This window comes from Sorex fumeus, unplaced genomic scaffold (assembly GCF_029834395.1).
Source record: "Sorex fumeus unplaced genomic scaffold, SorFum_2.1 ptg000129l, whole genome shotgun sequence".
NCBI classification, from domain to species: Eukaryota; Metazoa; Chordata; class Mammalia; order Eulipotyphla; family Soricidae; genus Sorex; species Sorex fumeus.
Window position 1 is genome coordinate 4,930,750 of NW_026606186.1, and position 19,092 is coordinate 4,949,841.

General features: G+C 44.0%; 1 protein-coding gene across 3 annotated transcripts in view; it reads left to right on the forward strand.

The window, feature by feature from the left end:
- Positions 1 to 743: 743 nt before the first annotated feature.
- Positions 744 to 19,092, forward strand: part of MAPKAP1 (MAPK associated protein 1) — a 263,258-nt gene continuing 244,909 nt past the window's right edge. For 2 of the 3 annotated variants that reach the window (XM_056138535.1, XM_056138537.1), the window contains exon 1: positions 744 to 1,003. The gene's annotated coding sequence lies outside the window, so the exon portion shown is untranslated. The remainder of the gene's footprint in view (positions 1,004 to 19,092) is intronic. The other variant, XM_056138536.1, reaches the window with a different exon arrangement.

Below are 19,092 nucleotides of genomic sequence, written 5' to 3' on the forward strand. Positions count from 1 at the left end.
AAGTGTGTGTCTTGCCGTGACTCCCTCCGACAGAGAGAGCTGGTGAGCTCCGGGGTCCAGCTCCGTGCCAGTCGTTTAATATCTCCTGAATCGGCCTTGCGGCTGGGACTCAGCAGGTCTGTGGTGCAGGGATGAACCCAGAGCCTCTCACATCCCGGGTCCCAAGCCTGGAGTTTGGGAGGTGAATCACCATCGTATCCATGCTGGGGATTACAAGTTAATACGTTTCTTGAGTGTTTATGATGTCTCGGGCACTCTGTGCTGAGTGTCCTAACAGCATCATCTCGTTGATTAGCACATGCCAGGCCTAAACTTGCAACTTCGGTACGAAAGAAAAAACCGAGGGTCAAAGAAGGAAATGCCCTGTCGGAGTCAGCCTTGGCATTGTAATCGTTGAACTTGGCATTGAACTTGCGTCTTTCTGACTCAAAGGCTAAGCTCTCTCATTACTGATTTCTGTATGAAGAGAGGCTTTTTTATTTTTTCCGTGTTAGTAGAAGAAAGTAAAAAGTCGCAGGAGAACATACACGAGAATATCTGTCCCAGGTAAATCCAGCGGGTGGAAGATGCAGAGCCTGGGGCAGGGGCAGGGACAGGGGCGGGGCGGGGCGGGGAGCGGCGTGACGCGCACGCGCGGCCCCGCCCAGCCACGCCCCCTCGGGAGGACTGGCCTCCCCGCTCCGGCTCTGGGGCTTGCGCACTCCGTCCCCAGCCAACGGCTCCTTCCCGGCCGGGGACTTCCGGTGCGCGGGGAGCGGTTCCGGGTCGTGGCGCCGCTCGGGGTCACAGGGCTGCTGCTTGGCCGGCCGGCGGTGCTAGCGGCGGGGGCATGAGGGCGAGCCCGGAAAGCGGTAGCTGAGCCGGCGGGGAGGAACGCCAGCCCCCGAGGATCCCGAGAGCGCGGAGCTCGGGGTTGGGGGCCGGGAGGCGCGGGGAAGCCGGGCCCGCTCCTCAGGAACGTGTCCCGGGGCCGACCCGGCCCGTAGTGTGGCAGCAGCTTCAGGTAAAGGTTGCCCCAGCCGCCGGCTCCCTCGCTCCCCCGCTCGCCCGCGCCCGACCCGCCCGGCGGCTCCTCTCACTCGGCTCTCCTGTCAGGCCCGTGCGAGGGGCGCCCTGGCCACGCGCGGGGGGCTGCCGTGAGCGTGACAGCTGGATGTGTGGTCCCGGGGCGGAGAGGCTCGTGGACCCGGTGGTGATGGGGGCCGGGGGGCCCAGCAGTCTCAGGCCGGGCCCTCGGCAGCGTCCCGTGAACATCAAGTTTTATTTTTTTAAAACGGTGCCCGGGTGGTCCCCGTCTCCCCGAAGGAAGATCCGAGCATCCCCCGCCGGCGGCGCGTACCCGGGACGCGCCGCTGCAAGTTGGACTCGGTGCCCGGTGGCTGGGAGTGGCCCCGAGCCGAGAGCGAAGGCGGCTTAACCTGAGCCCGGAACCCGGCCGCAGCCCCCCGCGGAGCCCGGGAGGGTCGTTCCTAAGCCCAGCGCGCTTGCCTTGTCGTGGGGCGGAAGCCCCGCTGGAAGCCCCCGCGCCCAACGACTTTCCAAACTTTCTTAGGTGTGCAGAGTCCGAGGGAGGCAGGTTTGCAAAACACATCAGTGAGAGAAAGTCACATTCTCATTCTGTTCTGAAGAACAGAAAAGAAAAGGGGTTGGGTTTGTCAGTGAAACCCCGGAGAGCCGGAAAAGGAGGGGCGGGGATTTTTTGTTTTTATAGACTCTGAACCCACACAAGGAGCCCAGTGTACAGATTTATATGTTTTTCTCCGAGATTTTGGGCCACACCCTGTGGTGCTCAGAGCTGGTTCCTGGCTCTGTGCACAGGAGTGACCCTGGACGGTGCTGGAGGACTGTATGCCGCGCGGGGGGAGGGGGGGGCGGGCGAGGGGGTGTGTAACTGGGGAACTATCTTTGCTCAATCTTCATGCGCCCCCAATCATGATTAATGCGTGAGCATTTAGCCATTCTTTCCATCTTGTTCAGTTGGGCACTTGCAAGCTTCCTGGGACCCGTGAGGCCTTCTGATGGCCTATTTTCAGTTTCTCCACTCATACCCGCCTTCAGCTAGGTGTATGCCAGGTTGCATTCATATTCCTCCACTGTGATCTGGCCCCTGCTTACCTTTCCAGCTATGTTTGAACAGGCCCTCTTCCGAAATTGCTCTGCCACGATCCTTTACTCCAGATAAATAGGATCTCTTATGACCCTGTTTTCTTTTTTTGTTGTTGTTGTTGCTGTTTCTTCTTTTCTGTTTTTTTTTTGTTTGTTTTTGGGTTTTTTTTTTTTTTTGCATTTTTGAGTCATACCCAGTGATGCTCAGGGGTTATTCCTGGCTCTGCACTCAGAAATTAGTTCTGGCGGTGCACAGGGGACCATATGGGATTCTGGGGATTGAACCCGGGTGGGCCATGTACAAGGCAAACATCCTACCCACTCTGTCTCTCCTGCCCCTGCTATTTCTGAAGAATGTTTTTCACTCTTTTTGTTTGACCTACTGAGATTTCCGCAGACCACCAAAAATTCACTTCTCATGATCAGTTTGGTACAACCCTAGCAGGAAATGATTTTTCTTTTTAGAATTCTATAAACATTATTATATGTACAGTTATTTAACAAACATTCCTGAGAGCCAGAGAGATAAGTCAAAGGGTTGGAGTGCATGCCTGATTTGCAGAGGCTCAAGGTCTTCTTTCTGTAGCATGTTGTCCCCTAGCACTGCTGACTTCTAGAATACTAGACCAGATATCCCTGGCAGTGGTCGTGGGGCACTCTGAGCACTGCTTGGGAGACCAATAGCAAAACAAAAACGTTAGCTGAGTGTCTACATATACCAGGTACCATGCTTGATAATGTAGAGCTAAATAAAACTCTGACTTTCCCTGTAGGGAGCTCAATTTAGCGAGGTAAGGAAATTAATAATTCCATCACACTAATAAGTATACCGGTGTGAGAGTTATTTTGGTGATACAACAGAGCACAGAAGGTAGGTGGGTCATTAATTTTGAAAGATCGTGCAATGGACGCTGACAACTTCATGATGTAGGTATAGCAAAATTTTATTATGTACTGGGTATTGTATGTAGGCTCCTCTTGTTTAATCATTTTAACTTTATAAATTTGGAAGATGCAAGTAAATTAAACAGCTGGGATGAGACAGCCACAGTGAAAAACTGTGGTTGCCCACAGCTGTACTTATTCCATTATGTGCCTTGCATTATCTCTCTCCCCAGAGCTCTATATGCACGTACCACCTATTGAAAAAGATAAACAAGAGACAAATAAGAATGCCGAACTGAATGGTGCAGAAAGTCCTTTAAATGTGGAGCAGACCCTCATCTTCTAAGTCAAGGATAAGTTAGATGGGTCAGCTTCAATTTAAGAGTGGGGAAGGTGTTCTGCAGAGAATAACCATGGACGCTGGACTCAATTTCTGTTCCATCTTATGGCTATTTATGATACTTTTGGAAACTTTCTTGCCTCTATTCATTATTTTCCTCAAATGCTGTAATTTGAACTCGAGTATTTTGCATAAGAATTAACTAATGTTCATAGAGGACTGGGTATATGGAATCACTGTATCACTGTCATCCTGTTGTTCATCGATTTCCTTAAGCAGGCACCAGTAACGTCTCCTTCATCCTAGCCCTGAGATTTTAGAAAGTGCCACCACATTCGCGGCTCTTTCAGGGTCAGGAGAATGAGACCCATCATTGTTACTGGTTTTTTAACGTACTGAATACACCACGGGGAGTTTATCCATGCAGGCAGGATACTTTCGGTAGCCTGCCAGGTTCTCCAGAGTAAGAACTAGATAATAAGATGTTGCAGCCGCATGTTTCCGGGAGCTGGGTTTTATAGTTTCTAGGTCTTGGCCCTTGATGAGATTACACCACGCTGGGGGCAGTTGGTGGTGTAACGCCTACATACTGAAAGATGGGGGATCTGGGTGGAGGAGGCCCAGTCCCGATCCAAGCAGGCTTGGAGATCTAAGCCCCGGTCCCGCACACCTGGGTTCCTCTGCTGGTTCCTTCATGCATGAGGCTCGTCCGAACATGTGGAGAGTGGTCTTAAGCGTGGCTATGACTGGAACTGGAGGTCTTCAGCTGCTGGGGCTCTGCTCGGGGTGGGGAGGGAAACTCAACCTGCTCTCCTTCCTGGTGAGGACAGCCAGGTGTGGAGGCAGGAGACTCTGCGCTGTTCTCCTCTGGGAGCTGGGTTTTATAGTCTCTGGGTCTTGGCCGTTGATGGGATTACACTGTGCTGGGGGCAGTTCGTGGGTATAATGCCTACATACTGGAAGATGGGTTTGGGTGAAGGAGGCCCAGTCCCGATCTGAGCTGGCTTGGAGATCTCTTCTTCCAATATATGGAATAGATTTCCCGAAATGAGAGATCTAGGAAATGTGTAGGTAAAGTGCCTGTGGCGTGTTTAAGAGTGTTGAGTATACCAGTATGAATAGAGCAAGCTGGTTTTTTTTTTTTTTTCTTTTTGGGTCACACCCGTTGATTCACAGAGGGGTTACTCCTGGCTCTGCACTCAGGAATTACTCCTGGCAGTGCTTGGGGGACCATATGGGATCCTGGGAATTGAACCCGGATCAGCCACTTACAAGGCAAACGCCCTACCCATTGTGCTATAGCTCCAGCCCCACTAGCTGTTGGTTTTTAGTGAGTGTCCTGGTAAGTGAAATTGGAGGGTCATGAGGAGTCAGCCTGTGACAATGTGAGGCGAATCCCAGTTGCTATTAACAACTGTTTTCTTTTTTTAAATTGAACTGACTTACAAAGTTATGGATAGTTGAGATTTAGGCACATAATATTTCAACACCAATCCCACCACCAGTGTCAACTTCCCTCTACCAGTGTTTCCCGCATTCCCTCTCCATCCCCAACCCCTGCCCTATTTCCACCTGTCAACTTGACAGGCATGTTGTGGAGTTCCTGTAGTTACAACTTAGATCTCATGTTTTCAGTGCTGTTGAGTCTGTGTTTTGGATGTATGGTTATACCACTTTCCCATATCATCAATATAACTGAAACCTTGATTCCTGTTCACCTATTGTACATTCTCTCCCTCCCCACCCCGATTTCTCTCCTTCCGTATCCTCTCTGAACATGGGTGAAGAATGAGCTAGGCATTCCCCCCTTTACTACAGTACATTCCCTCACCCAGTATTCTGTATACGACAGATAAGGAAGATCATCCTGTGTTTGTCTTTATTCTGGCTATATCACTCAACATGATATCTTCCAGTTTTAGCCCAGTTGTAGCAAATTGCATGATTTTATTGTCCCTTACAGCTGTGTAGTATTCCACTGTGTACATATACCACATCTTCATAATCCATTCATCTGTTATTGAACATTCAGGTTGATTCCATGTCTTAGCTATTGTATTGAGTGCAGTGATGAATAATGGAATTCACATGTCCTTTGAGAGAGTGTTATTATGTCCTGGGGATAGATGCCCCAAAGTAGAATTGCTGGGTCATTTGGCAGTTCAATTTTAAGTTTACTGAGAACTCTTCATACTGTTTTCCACAGGGGTTGTGCCAGGCAGCATTGATTTGTGATCCATTTAGCAGTTCTAGGCAAAATGTTAGACCCTGGGGATTCAGAGAGGAGTGAACCCAGGTTCCATCTCTGAGATTGTTGAGGTTCCAGGGGAGATATGTGCGTGCAGGTGAACTGCAATAAATTATTGCAGGTATTAAGATAGCATTCCCAGGCCCGGGAAATAACTTAATGGGTTGGAGTCCCTGGTTTGCTTGCAGGGTCCTTGGGTTGGATCCCTAGAACCACATGGTTCCCTCTTGTTTGGAAGCAACCTCTGAGCACTGAGAGCACTGTGCTGGGAGTAGCTCCCGAACACTGCTGGGCATAGCCCCCAAATGAAAGGTAGCATTTCACACTATCATTGTAGGGTACTTAGGAGGGAACGCTGATCATGGTAGCTAACTACATGTGAGTGTCCCATTAAATGCTTGATCTCATTCGTGTACAGGAAAGTGTTATTAGCACCTAATTTTACAGCTTAGGATATAGAGCAGAGAGAGGTTAAATAAATCTGGAGTTTATGCAGCTGATGAAACTGAATGGAAGAGCTTCTATGCTAGACATAGATACCTCTGCTCTTCAGTACTATCTCATACTGCTGCTGCTTTGCGATGTGGACACGGAGCTTCAGAGAATGGCTAGCAACTGGAGCCCGGCTGCAGTGTGCCTGTCACTGGGTGAGGCGTAGGGACTGTGAAGAACGAATGTGGTCTCTGCACTCAGATTGCCTACTCTGTCATGCTAAGTATATTTCTTTTTTTTTCTTCTAATTTTGTGTGTGCGCGCGGAGGGGGTGGAGGATGAGGGGGTGCTGGTTTTGCTTTCTTTTTTTCAGTCTTCCATTACCAGGAACCCCAGACTGGGTGGTGTTTGTGGTGCATGCCAGCACTGGGGATTAAGCTCAGGACCTCACGTTTCCCTGGACACTAATAAACCACTGGGCCATCATCCCAGTTCTTCCTTACTAAAATCACAAGTAACAGGACTGTCAGAATTGCTTTATTGCTTGTGAGCAGTGTTGGAATTTGAACTTGCAGCCTTATACTTGCTCCAAAAGTGCTTTATGCTGCTGATTGGTTTGCCAGATCCCCTTTTTTGACTCTTAACTCAAGACTATATAAAGTTATAGTTTAGCGGATTTAAATATTGGAGAGATTTTGCTCGAAACCTGTTAATCTGATATACAGACCTCATTGTTGAGGTCACAAAAATAGACGTTTTGTTATATGATAAAGAGTTCTGTCATACTGCCTTTTTCCCTCTAATGTTGATTTTGTGTGTGTGTCTTTCTATGAATTTGAAGTTTTTTAAGTTTTGACTGAGAACTGCACATTCCAGTTGTGTTAATTGACCTAATTTTTTTAGTCATTGTTAAAAATTTGTTTTTACTTCTGGTTTTGGTGCATACCAGGCTCTGCTTACTTATGGCTTACTCCTGGTTCTGTGCACAGGGATCATTCCTTGTGGTGCTTGGAGGACTTTATGCAGTGCCAGGAGTTGAATCCGGATTGTTTCTGTGCAAGGCAAGCACCCGCCACTGGATTGTCTCTCTGGTCCCACGCCTAATGTTTTTGTATACCTTATTTTCTTGAATCTTCATGAATCTGCGAGATAGTATTATTCCATATTACGCATGCATCGTCTGAATATGTCACCTAAGAATAATATGACTAGCAAGCGATAAAGCCAGGAAAAAATATGGCCAACATATTCACTAACCCATGAGCTTCTACCTCAGAGGTTTCTAGCTCAGATGCCTGTGATCTAAGGTAAAGAGTAGGAGTAGGTGAACTGGAAGGCATGTGGCCAGCCTAAGGTGACAGTTGCTCTGTGAGGAGTGGAGGTGTCCTTCCATATTCTTTTTTTTTCCCTTTGTTGTTGAGATGCTTGAAATCTATATTTTAAAGATTTAAGAAGAATTTTTGTCGTTTAAAATATTATCATAGATCAGAATACGTTTGTGGGTTGTATACAGCCCTAGGGTGCCTAATTGCAAACTCTGATCTAGCCCTGGTCCTCTGATATTGTCCAGTTTGAAGCAGGAGATAAAATGCACGTTGTGATTATTGACCATAAGTATTGCTGTAATTGACCAGTAGATTGACTAGGACTGATATCTTTGGGGAAGCGGTAAGGTGGAAGCTCTTATATAATTAGACTAAATTTCAGGAAGTGTGGTGTTTGAATAAGGAGATGTCCTTGTACTATATTTGTTTCTGTGATCTTAGCTCTTAATATGGTACCACGTCTCTTGTCTCTTTTGGTCCTCTTTAAAGTACCATGAAGTGAGCAAGGCAGATAATCATAGCCTCTTGTGATGAAGAATTGACACCCAGTTAATTGCAGTTTATTAGAGAAGACACTGAAAGGGACTTGAATTTTGAATATAACAGCCTTTGATTTTGGTCAAGCCCATTACATTTTTGTGTGAGATTTTCCCTGTCTGAATAAGATTGAGGAGCTCAGTTCAGTTTTGCTGAGATCTTTTCAGAATGAGTTATGTGCTTTCTCCCCCTCCTCTTTTTTTTTTTTCTGGTTTTGGGGCTCTATCAAGCAGTGCTCAGGGGATCATTTGTGTGCCGTGGATCAAACCCACATTGGCCATGTTCAAGACAAGTACCTTAACCCCATGTACTCTCTCCAGTCCTTGAGGATGCCTCACTGATTTTATTTTATTTAATTATTATTTTAGTTTGTTTTTTGGGCCATACCTGGAGATGCTTGGGTTACTTCTGGTTCTGTACTCAGTAATGACTTCTGGCAGTACTTGGGGGACCATATGGGATACTGGGATAAACCCCCATGTTGGCTGCATGCAAGGCAAGCCTGCTCCCAGCTCTGCAGTTGTACCGGCCCCACCTAACTGATTTTGACTGACATGTCATACAACTGATTACTTGTAGACCCCAGTAGAGAAAGGTTCAGATCTGAAACGCTGCTTCTCTTTTCTTGATGGCAGGTTGGGAGCTATAGCTTAGCTCTTCCCTCTGTTTTCTTTGTTCATTTCTTCTCTCAGGAAAGGGCCTGTGGACAGGTGTATGCTCTGCAGGTGCATACAGTGCTTGGTAGGCTATGTGTATTTTCAAGATTGAAAGGGGCTCAGACATTCAACATAGTGTGAGAGGAATGTAGTTAGGGAGTTTTTAGCCCAAAAATCCCATTTTTTTTTGTTGTGGTTGTTGCAGGGAGGGAGGCTGGACTATACTTGGTAGTGCTTAAGGGCTACTTTTGGCTTTATGCTCAGGGGTCACTCCCAAAGGTGCCCAGGGGACTATATGTAGTACACGGGATTGAATCAGGGTCGCTGCATGTCAGGCCTTAATCTCTGTGCTATCTCTCTGACAGTGGAAAGCTTCTATATCTGACTTATATTGTCACATACTCGGGCCAAACCATGTGATTTCATAGGCCCTATATGGCCCATGGGCTGGATGTTTCCTACCCTGTCCTAGATACTTGCCTTCATTCATACTCTGTTGTATCAGGAAATAACAAAATTAAAACAAAGAAGTAAATTTTACGAGTTGGTAGCAGTTTGGAGGTACTGGTTATTTAGGATAGAACGCACAAGTCATTTTCGCTCAAGCAGAAAACAGTTTAATTGGAAGTGAGAGAACTGGGAGAAATGACTTAAAATCAAAAATTGAATCTCAGAAACAGCTCAATGGTATTAGAATGGAGCGATAGCACAGCGGTAGGGCGTTTGCCATGCACGCAGCCAACATGGCCGACCCGAGTTCGATTCCTCCGCCCCTCTGGGAGAGCCCGGCAAGCTACCGAGAGTATCTCACCCGCACGGCAGAGCCTGGCAAGCTCCCCGTGACGTATTCGATATGCCAAACACAGTAACAACTAGTCTCACAATGGAGATGTTACTGGGCCTGCTTGAGCAAATCGATGAACAACGGGAGGACAGTGACAGTATAACAGTTGCTTATGAAATAACATCGCATACTATGTTACAGTTACTCATAAGCATATTGTCTTAGTCATAGCATATTCTTGAGTCTATTTTTATGGACATGCTTTATTATTGATAGGCTGGGGAGATGGCTCACGGGGCTGGAGCATGTGCTTTGCATACAGGAGAGTGATTCCGTTCTCAGTGGTGTGTGGTTCCCAAGTACCTCTGGAGTGAGTGGATCAGAGGATTCAACCAGGATTAGCTCCTGAGTGTTACAGGGTGTGGCTCCCAAACCAAAACAAACAAAGGAAAAAAAACGACACTTTACTTCCTTATAGACTCATTTTAAGATCCTGTATTATAAATAAGTACTATTTCAACAGAGAAATAGAAATTTGTTTGAAGGGATTTTGTTTCTGGGCTGCTCCCAGCAGTGTTCAGGGTCACTCCTGCTGATGCTCTTTGGACCATATGCAATACCAGGAATTGAACCCCCAAGATCAGCTGAAATGCAATGCAAGTGCCTTATATATAATCTCTTTAATATCTTTCCAGATTTTATTTTAAAAACCAAGGCAGTTTTTCAATCTGAACTTCTGTTGCTGATATAAAGGAGACTAAAAAGAGAACTGAGGTACAGATTTGAATCTTGAAGCTCTAAGAGGTGAGGTTTTGGAGTTTCACCCACCTGGATATGGATACCGGTTCTGTTAGTTATTAATTGCGTGGCCTGAGCAATCTACAAAATGAGGGCAGTATTGCCAACCTCATGTGGGGCTTGTGAGGATTAAATGAGACTAGCACATTATCATGCTTGTGCAGAGATGCAGGTACATTGCATTCAGAATGCATAATGTAACAAGTGCTCCTGGGGCTGCAGAAAAAGTATAGGAAGTAAGGCCTTGCTTAGTATGCAGTTAACCTCTGGCACGTAGATGGCTCCCCAAGTACTGTCAGGGCATATCACTCCTGAGCCCAGAGCCAGGAGTAGCACCTGAACACCTCTGGGTGTGTCCAAAAAAATATCAAAAAAGGAAACAAAAAGTTAGCAATTATTCTGTGAAGTGGTTTTGAAACAATGAGAATCATTTTCATATCCAGATTAAAATCAGTCTAAATTCTGGTTTGCTCTGTGAACTTTTATACTTACCAACTGTGTGCTCTGGGTAAAAAGAGTTTCAGAACCTCATTTTAAGGTTATGGAAATGAATTGATTTGTCACATAACAATATTTTTATTATTAATAATGGTCATTGATAAAGTTGGAATTGCTTACATTGACAGTTTTCTTTTTTGGTGCTAGGACTACTCCTTAATTTAGAACAAGAGATATTAAGTTTTCCTTGTTCCCAACAACTGTCGGGGGACAGAGAGTTAGTAAGTGGACATGGCACTTGCCTTGCATGCAGCAGACTCAGTTTCAGTCTCTGGAATTCCATCTGGTTTCCTGAGCCCCACCAGAAACTGAGCCGAGCCAGCAGTAAGCCCTGAACTCTGCTGGATGTTACCCCTAAAGCAAAAACAAAAAATACTAAAGCTTGGAAAAAAGGTGACTTGAGAAAAACTGGTAATAGCAAAGCTAAGTTCACAGAGCCTGAACTCCCAGTTGCCCCCCTCTATTATCTCTATTCAGTGCTTTTCTGGATTTGGTTTGTTTTTATTTTAGGGTAAGTGCTCAGACCCTTGCTTGGGAAGGGCTTTCAACTATGGCCCTTGTTATTCATCTACAGAGAGTTGATAGATTGTTTATTATCGTGTTTTCATGTATGATTTTTTTTTTTGGCTTTTTGGGTCACACCTGGTGATGCTCAGGAATGCAGAACCAGGTGATGCTCCTGGCTCTGCACTCAGGAATTACTCCTGGTGGTGCTCGGGGGACCATATGGGATCCCAGGAATCGAACTCTGGTCAGTCGCCTGCAAGGCAAATGCCCTACCCACTGTATTATCTCTCCAGCCCCTCATGTATGGTTTTTAAAAGGTAAAGATTTAATAAAACTAGTATGTATCACTAGCAGAGATTGGTGGCCACTTCAGTTACTGACCATATAAATTGGTAGAACTTTTCTGGAAGGAACTTCAGCAATATTTGTCTGAAACCCTAAAGTCATGTAGGCCTTTTGAACTTGTAATTTCATTTCTGGGAATTTTATTTAAAGAAGTAATTGCATGGAGCCAGAGAGAGCTCAGCAGGCTGAGTGCATGCTTTACAAGCAGGAGTGCTATATTTGATCCCTTTTATGGCATGGTCCCCTGTCTAGCACAGAACTGGGAGTAGCCCCTGAGCACTGCCATGTGTGGCCCAATGCCCCTCCCCCTTAAATAATCAGAAAATAGAAGAATATTAATGTTCAAAGATATTCAAATCTGTTAACAGTGGTCAAAGTTAGAAACAATTCCAATATTCAATAAAAAGGTTAAGGTCCGAGAGATAGTAGAGGTATTTAGGTCATTATGTTGCATGCAGAAGACTGGTTCATTCCTGGCATCACATATGGTTCCCAGAGCATCTCCAGGAGTGATCCCTTAGCACAGAGCCTGGAGTTAGATCTGAGGCAAGACGTCCAAACACAAGAGGTTAGTAAATGATGGGGAAAAAATCATTGAAAGAAATATATAGTTATTTTCAGATATTTAGAAGAATTTCAATGGCATTAATATGCTCATCATATAATAGCACTGTAGCACTGTCCTCATAAAGTATGATTTAAGTAACGTCAAACATATGCAAATAAATAATGTGCCATGTGATGATAGACCTTGATGCTTTTTTCTGTTTCTGAAACATCTTTTGATAAATTGTCTCATAATAAGGGGAATCCTTCCAGTTTACTAATAGTAAGAAATCTAAGTAGCGGGCCGGGAAAGAGGCAGCTCAAAGGTGAACACACATGGTTTGCATACAGAAGCTCCCGGTTTCATCCTCAAACAACATGTCCCCTGAGCACTAGTGGGTGTGGCCCTAAAAGGCAAAGACCTCTGCAGAGCCAGTGGACTGTGTTTCAACCAGGAAGTTGTTGAAACTGAATTATATTTAAAAGTAGGCTTTTTTTTAACCTCAGTTGTTATATAGAATATAGTTTCGTGTATTTTTATATGAATGTTGTTGATACGAGGCTGATGTTCCCAGACTAGCCTTGCTCTCATTCCCCGAATTCTATTTAGACAGTAGTATTGGAGAAGAATCATCATTGGTCCAGTGTCCCAATATTGTCATCATATTGGTGGCATGATGAAGTAGGCACATAGAAGTAGGTCTGTGACAGCTCTGTCTTTCAAAGAGAATCTATCTCTGTGATACCTGCCCCAAACCCTAATTTGTAGAGTTTTGGTGAGTCAAATGCTGTGTGTGTTGGAAAATGCTTTATTAGTATGGAAAATTGCAACTGACTATCTATAGCTTTTTTTGTTTGTTTTTTAGCCAAACCTAGTGGTTCTGGGGACTGTGCAGTGCCAGGGATTAAATTCGAACTTCCTGCATGCAAAGCATGCCGTTAGCCAGTCTAGCTCTCTTTTGAGCCCTCATCACTTTTTCAGGGAAAGAAAACATTAAAGACCAAAGTTCCAAAGTTTTGATTTAATTTTTCTGGCAACAGTATTCAAAAAGTATGACATTAAAATTATTTGAGCAATTTGTGCCTTTTATTCTTTCTTGTTACATACTTCCTAATTGAAATTGCAGTAGTTGTGCATTTAATGTGTGATGTGCGTTTAATGTGTGATGGCCAGTGTTTTTGTTTCATTTTGTTTTTATTTTTAGTGAGAGGGATTGAACCTAGTGTCTCACACATGTAAGGCCACTGCTCTGAGGTGTCACCATCCCCAGCCAGGCTGTCTTCAACTGTGAATGGCAATTCTTTTCTATACAGTATTTCAAATGTGAAAAATTTGGTAAAGTATTTGAGCATATTTAAATTGGAAAATAGCAGGCAGGATTTTTTTTTTGTAAACTGCTTCCATCCAAAGCATTCTGTATATTATCAGAATGAAAAATGACACCACTTTGTCATCTGTTCAAATTGATATTGCACTCTTTGTAATGACAGCTGAAAAGGCCCACAGGTGCCATATAAAGAGGTGACCATGTTGTCATATTTCATTTCGGCATCCCTCTGCAAAGCCATAATTACCTAATTAGGTTGTTAATTAGGAGATTAGCATTTCACTATATTGATAGAATGCTCTTTACCGGCGTGGGGCTAGATACAGATTTGTCTCCCCTAATTTATAATCTCTGCCTTTTGGTACTTATTTATTTGCTTAAGATCCTAATGTGGGCCAATTCAGTTTACCAGAAAAACAGTTTGTTTACAAGCTAATGAAGCTTTGATCATTGGATCAAAGTTACTTAGTTACAATATGAACAGAATTAAATGGTGGTTTCATAGTCAAATAATAATAATAATTCTGATTTGTTACAATTTTTATTCTCATTAACATAGGAAACATACATAATAATTCAAATTGTTGATATATAAAATGCAAATTCAGAACTTACATATGAAATATGATAGAGATCTGTATATCTGAATCTAAAATCTGTATATCAAAAGACATTAAGTAATTTTTAATTGAAAATCTCATGTTTATACTTGAGACTTACAAAAGTCCTTAAAGTAGTTTGAACCTATTTTAGAAATGGAAGCTTGGTTAAATAACTACAGAAAAAGTGCTATCAGTCCTAAATTTGGACTTCCTTAGATAGTCATCTTGGATTAGGATTTTCCCATTTGTACCTCTGTGCATTGGTCTGTGCTTGGAACATTCTCTTCTTAGTTTTTGTAGTTCTTATGTTCTTACATGGAATTTGAAGTATTTCAGAAGGCCTTTATTTGGTGAATTATTTGGAGGAAGCAGCATTTCTGTCAAGTGTGTAACATGGTTTTCTGTGTGTGTGTGTGTGTGTGTGTAGTAAGGGAGGGGGCAGTGTGGGAAATAGTGATTTTCTATTTTTACTTTAGTTCATGATATTTATTCATTAGGCAGAAAGTGATACTATGACAGTAGGACAAATAAAATTTCTAGAGAGGAGTCTGGATGCGTGAGGAAAAAAATTGAACAAAGAACTAGGTTTAGTGAAGACTGGGTGTAACAATCTCCAGTATAACAAGATTCACTTATATTAGAGAGCTTCGAACGACATGAAAGGAATTTTGAATAGGGGCCACCTATTCTACGGGAAGGAGGAGGGTATTTGTTCCTGGGGATTGAACTCAGGGTCTTGAGCATGCAAGGCATTTACTTCACTCCTTAGAGCTGTCTCCCCAACCCCATGGAAGGATTTTGAGGCAAGTTAGGAAACTGTTGTGATAGTCTAGTGACAGATGGAAGCTTGGATTAGGTTATAGGGATACAGAAAAGTACAGAATTCTCCAGAAAAGGCGGCACAGGATTGGTAACTAAATGACTAAAGTCTTCATAGAAGAAAGGAGCCAAGGCTTCTAATTTGGATAGTATAGTGTTTTGTTATGATAGATCTCATTTAATTTTCCTTCTTATGAGGAGAGTGCTCCCAACTAGTGCTTAGGGAGGAGGCACATGAACAACTCAGATCCTGAGCCCAGCCTCACAAGTCTCACAGAGCAGTAGTCCTTGGGTCTGTTTCAGCACCACCCCAAAGTGTGAACCTAACAACTAGTTTTCTTTCTAGTGAATTGCAAGGATTACTAATATTTGAGTGTCACTTTTGCTGAGTCTCTGTTGGGATAACTTTGTGAGGTCTGAGATAATGTCCTACAGATGTCCAGAGAAATTGTGACTTTGTCAATTTTCTAGCTGCCTGGAGGTGAATTGGGAGGACATTCAAGCTTTCCAAAGTCTTTTTGTTTGCTCGTATTTGGCCTACACCTGGAGGTGTTTAGGCGTCCTCTTGGTAGTGATCAGGGATGGAACCAGGGTGGGTTACAGGATGCAAAGCAAGCACCTCAAATCCTGGCCTGCCTCTTCAGTCCTAAAGTCTCTTTGCATTTTAATTTATTTTTATTTATTTTTAAAAATTAAAAATTTTATTTTCATCAGGTTGTTCACATTAATTGATTACATTCACTATTTCAACACTAATTTCACCACTGTTACACCTTCCCGCCACAATTATTTTGAATTTTCCCGCCACCACTCAAGCCTGCCTGTCACAGGCAGATGGTAGATAATTTATTTTCTATTGCTTATTATGAATATTATGAGAGGTCGTGTGGCTGCTTTTGCGGCCGTGTGCTGCTGGAATTCTAAAATTGTAAATGATTGGAGTCCGGAGACATCTCTGTAGGGAGCTAGTCTATTCCAAGATTCATTGTGAGTCTTTGGATCAAGGCCTTTAATGTGCTTAAGTGGCACCTGGATTCAGTTCATGGGTATGACAGCCAGGACCCTGAAGGGGTGGCGAGACAGGACAGCTGCCTTGTGACCTGGAGTCTTCAGTCCTTAGTCCAGCATACCTGGGTTTTTCTTCTGGAAGTTTGTGGCCACCAGGGGTTCATTTGGAGTAGGAGGAGAGAGAACACCTGCTCCATCTCAGATGCCTGGTGAAATTGGCTTAGCACGAGGTCCAGAGAAATCTCCAGCGAGCTGCTCTCTTCTGGGATTCATTGCTGAGTCTCTGGATCAAGGCCTTTATGTGCTTAAATCTTTGCATTTTAAAGTAACGTCCTCCTAACCTTTTGTGTTCTTATCTCTTCCTTGTGCCAAGGTGAAGAGGAGAATTACTTTCCCTAAAGTATTAACTAAGTGGGCAGCTGTTAGAGGCTTTGTGTTAGTTATGACTTTATTATTATTACTGCTACTACTATTTATACCCTTCTCTGCTTTTTTGGGGCTAGAGTTGGCTATGCTGGGGCTACAGCTGGGCCCATATGATGCCGACATTGAACCTGGGGAGCTCTGACTTGCAAAGCATGTGCCTGGAGCGATAGTACAGTGGGTAGGGTATTTGCTTTGCACGCGGCTGACATGGGTTTGATCCCTGGCAATCTAGATGGTCCCCAAGCACTGTCAGGACTGGTTTCTGAGCACAGAGCCAGGAGTAAGTGCTGAATATCTCCAGGTGTGGCCTGGAAGAAAAAAAAAAACGTAACATGCAGAGCATGCGCTCTAGCTCCTTGTGCCATCTCCCTGACCTTGACCTTCATTCTTGTGGTTGTCGAGATGACATGGGATTGCACATTTGCCCGGCACGGGAGCATGCTTGCATATGTTTAGTAGTGGTGCTTGTCTAGGATCACAGTCAGATTGTGGTGCCTGCACACTTGGCTGGTGCTCTCTCAAGGCTTACATTCTTGTGTAGTTTTGTTTTGGGGCACACCTGGAGGTATTTAGGGTCTTCTCTCATTTGCTTGGGGACCATGTAGTACTGGGAGTTGAACCCGGGGTGCAGAGCATGCACACTATCCGTGGAGCTATCTCTCTGACTTGTGACTCACTCTTATTTGATGCACGTGGGTTGGTTATGTTTGTGAGCTGACTGGGGTCTCTGGTGCTCAGACACCTTACCAGAGATTGCACTTCCTGGGTGGGACACTCACCATATTTTAAATTGTGGTGCTTGCCAGGAGTTGTACCACTTTCTTGGTGGTGCTCACATGCCTCTGACTTTAGTGTAGCTGGAAATTGCTTGTAGTGGGGTGTGTGTATTGTGGGGGTGAAGGGGTGTAGCAGCCCAGCTGTCAGAGTGGAACAGCAGAGCTGCTAGGATTATGCTCAGTGCACGTGGGACATGGGATTTGAACTCATCTTCCAAGACAGATGCTTGGGTCTCTGTCTGGCCCCTGACTGGGGCTCCTAATCTTATATTCTTTTCCTTTAAAATTTTTTAAAAATTATGTTATTATTTTATTGAGTCACCATGAGATATATAGTAATAAGGTTGTTAATGACTATGATTGTGTTTCAGTCATACAATGCTCCAATGCACATCCCTCACCAGTGTACATTTTCCACCACTGTTGTCCCCAGTTTCCCTCTGCCACCCCCTGCCCAGCCGACCTCAATGGCAGATGCATCTTTTCCACCCCCCTCTCTTTTTAGGCGTTATTGTTTGCATTACAGGTACTGAAAGGTTATATATATTCCTTTACCTCCTTTCAGCACTCATTTCTTATCTAGAGTGATCATATCCAACTATCAGTGTCATAGTGGTCTCTTGTTTGTCCTAAATGCCCTCTACACTGTGCCCCCCACCCCCATCCCCACCCTCCCATTTGTGGCACACTTCCAACTGTAGACCAATCCTCCTGGCCCTTGTTTGTTTCTACCATTCTTGGGTATTATTAGTCTCATACTATGTTGCAAATGATCACAGCCATTCTATGTCTGTCCTTCTCCACCTGACTTATTTCACTCAGCATGATACCCTTCATGTCTATCTATTTATAATCAAATTTTATGATTTCAGTTTTCCTGGTGGCTGCATAGTATTCCATTGTGTAGTTGTACCATTGTTTCCTTATCCAGATGTCTGTTCTCTGGCATTTGGGTTGTTTGTAGATTCTAGCTATTGTGAATAGTGCTGCTGTGAATGTGGAAGTGCAAATAGCATTTTTGCATTGTTTTGGGGCCTCTAAATTATTTTCCCAGGAGTGGTATTGCTGGGTTTTATGGAAGCTCAAATTTCTAGTTTTTTTGGGAATGTCTATGTTGTTTTATTTTTTTAGGAATGTCTATATTGTTTTCCAAAAAGGCTGGACCAGTTGGCATTCCCATCAACAGTGAATGAGAGTTCCTTTCTCTCTTCATCCATACCAACACTGCCTAACCTGGTTTTCTTAGACTTACTTCTGGTGTGAACTGGCATGGTCTGGTGATTTGGTAGGAAAAGCCACTCCACAGAATGAGTGTTTACTTTAACATAAGGCTGAAGTTCTTTTGGGCTTTCTGGCACTAGGTTTTAATCTCCCTCAACTAGAAATGTCTGTTATGTATTTCCACACATGGTCCCTAACATGTGTAGAAAGTTCTCCTTTTTCCAGGGGAAATCTAAAAGGTATGTGTGTGTGTGTGTGTGTGTGTGTGTGTGTGTGTATGTGTGTGTGTGTTTGGGGCCACACTTGGCAATGCTCAGGTGCTACTCCTGGCTCTGTGCTTAGGGATCACTCCTGGCAGGGTTAGGGGACACCATAAGTGATGCTAGGGATTGAACCCCAGTCGGCCTCATGCAAGGCAAGCATCCTACCTGCTATACTGTCTCTCTAGCCCATTGAAAATTCATTTTGTTAATTTATTGTCATTTATATATTTCTTTTATTAAGACACCGTGACTTATATAGTTGTTTATAATGGGGTTGTTCTGGCATATAGTGTTAAAATACCAATCCCATCACTAATGAAAATTCATTAAAAAAATTAATTTTGGTTTTGGAGCTACACCTGACTGTGCTCAGGGCTTACTCCCTAGCTCTGCACTCAGGGATCCCTCCTGGAGGGGCTCGGGAGTATATGGGGTGCTGAGGGTTGAACCAGGTTTGGCAGCATGCACAGCAAGCCCCTTTTCTGTGGCGTCATCTATTTAGTCCTGGAAATTCATTTTTGTGTGATAACTTTGATACTTTTCACAATTAAAATATGCTTTAAATTCCTGAAAATCCACTCTTTTAAAGTGTACAATTTAATGCTTTTTTGGAGGTTTGTTTTAGGGCCACACATGGAGGTA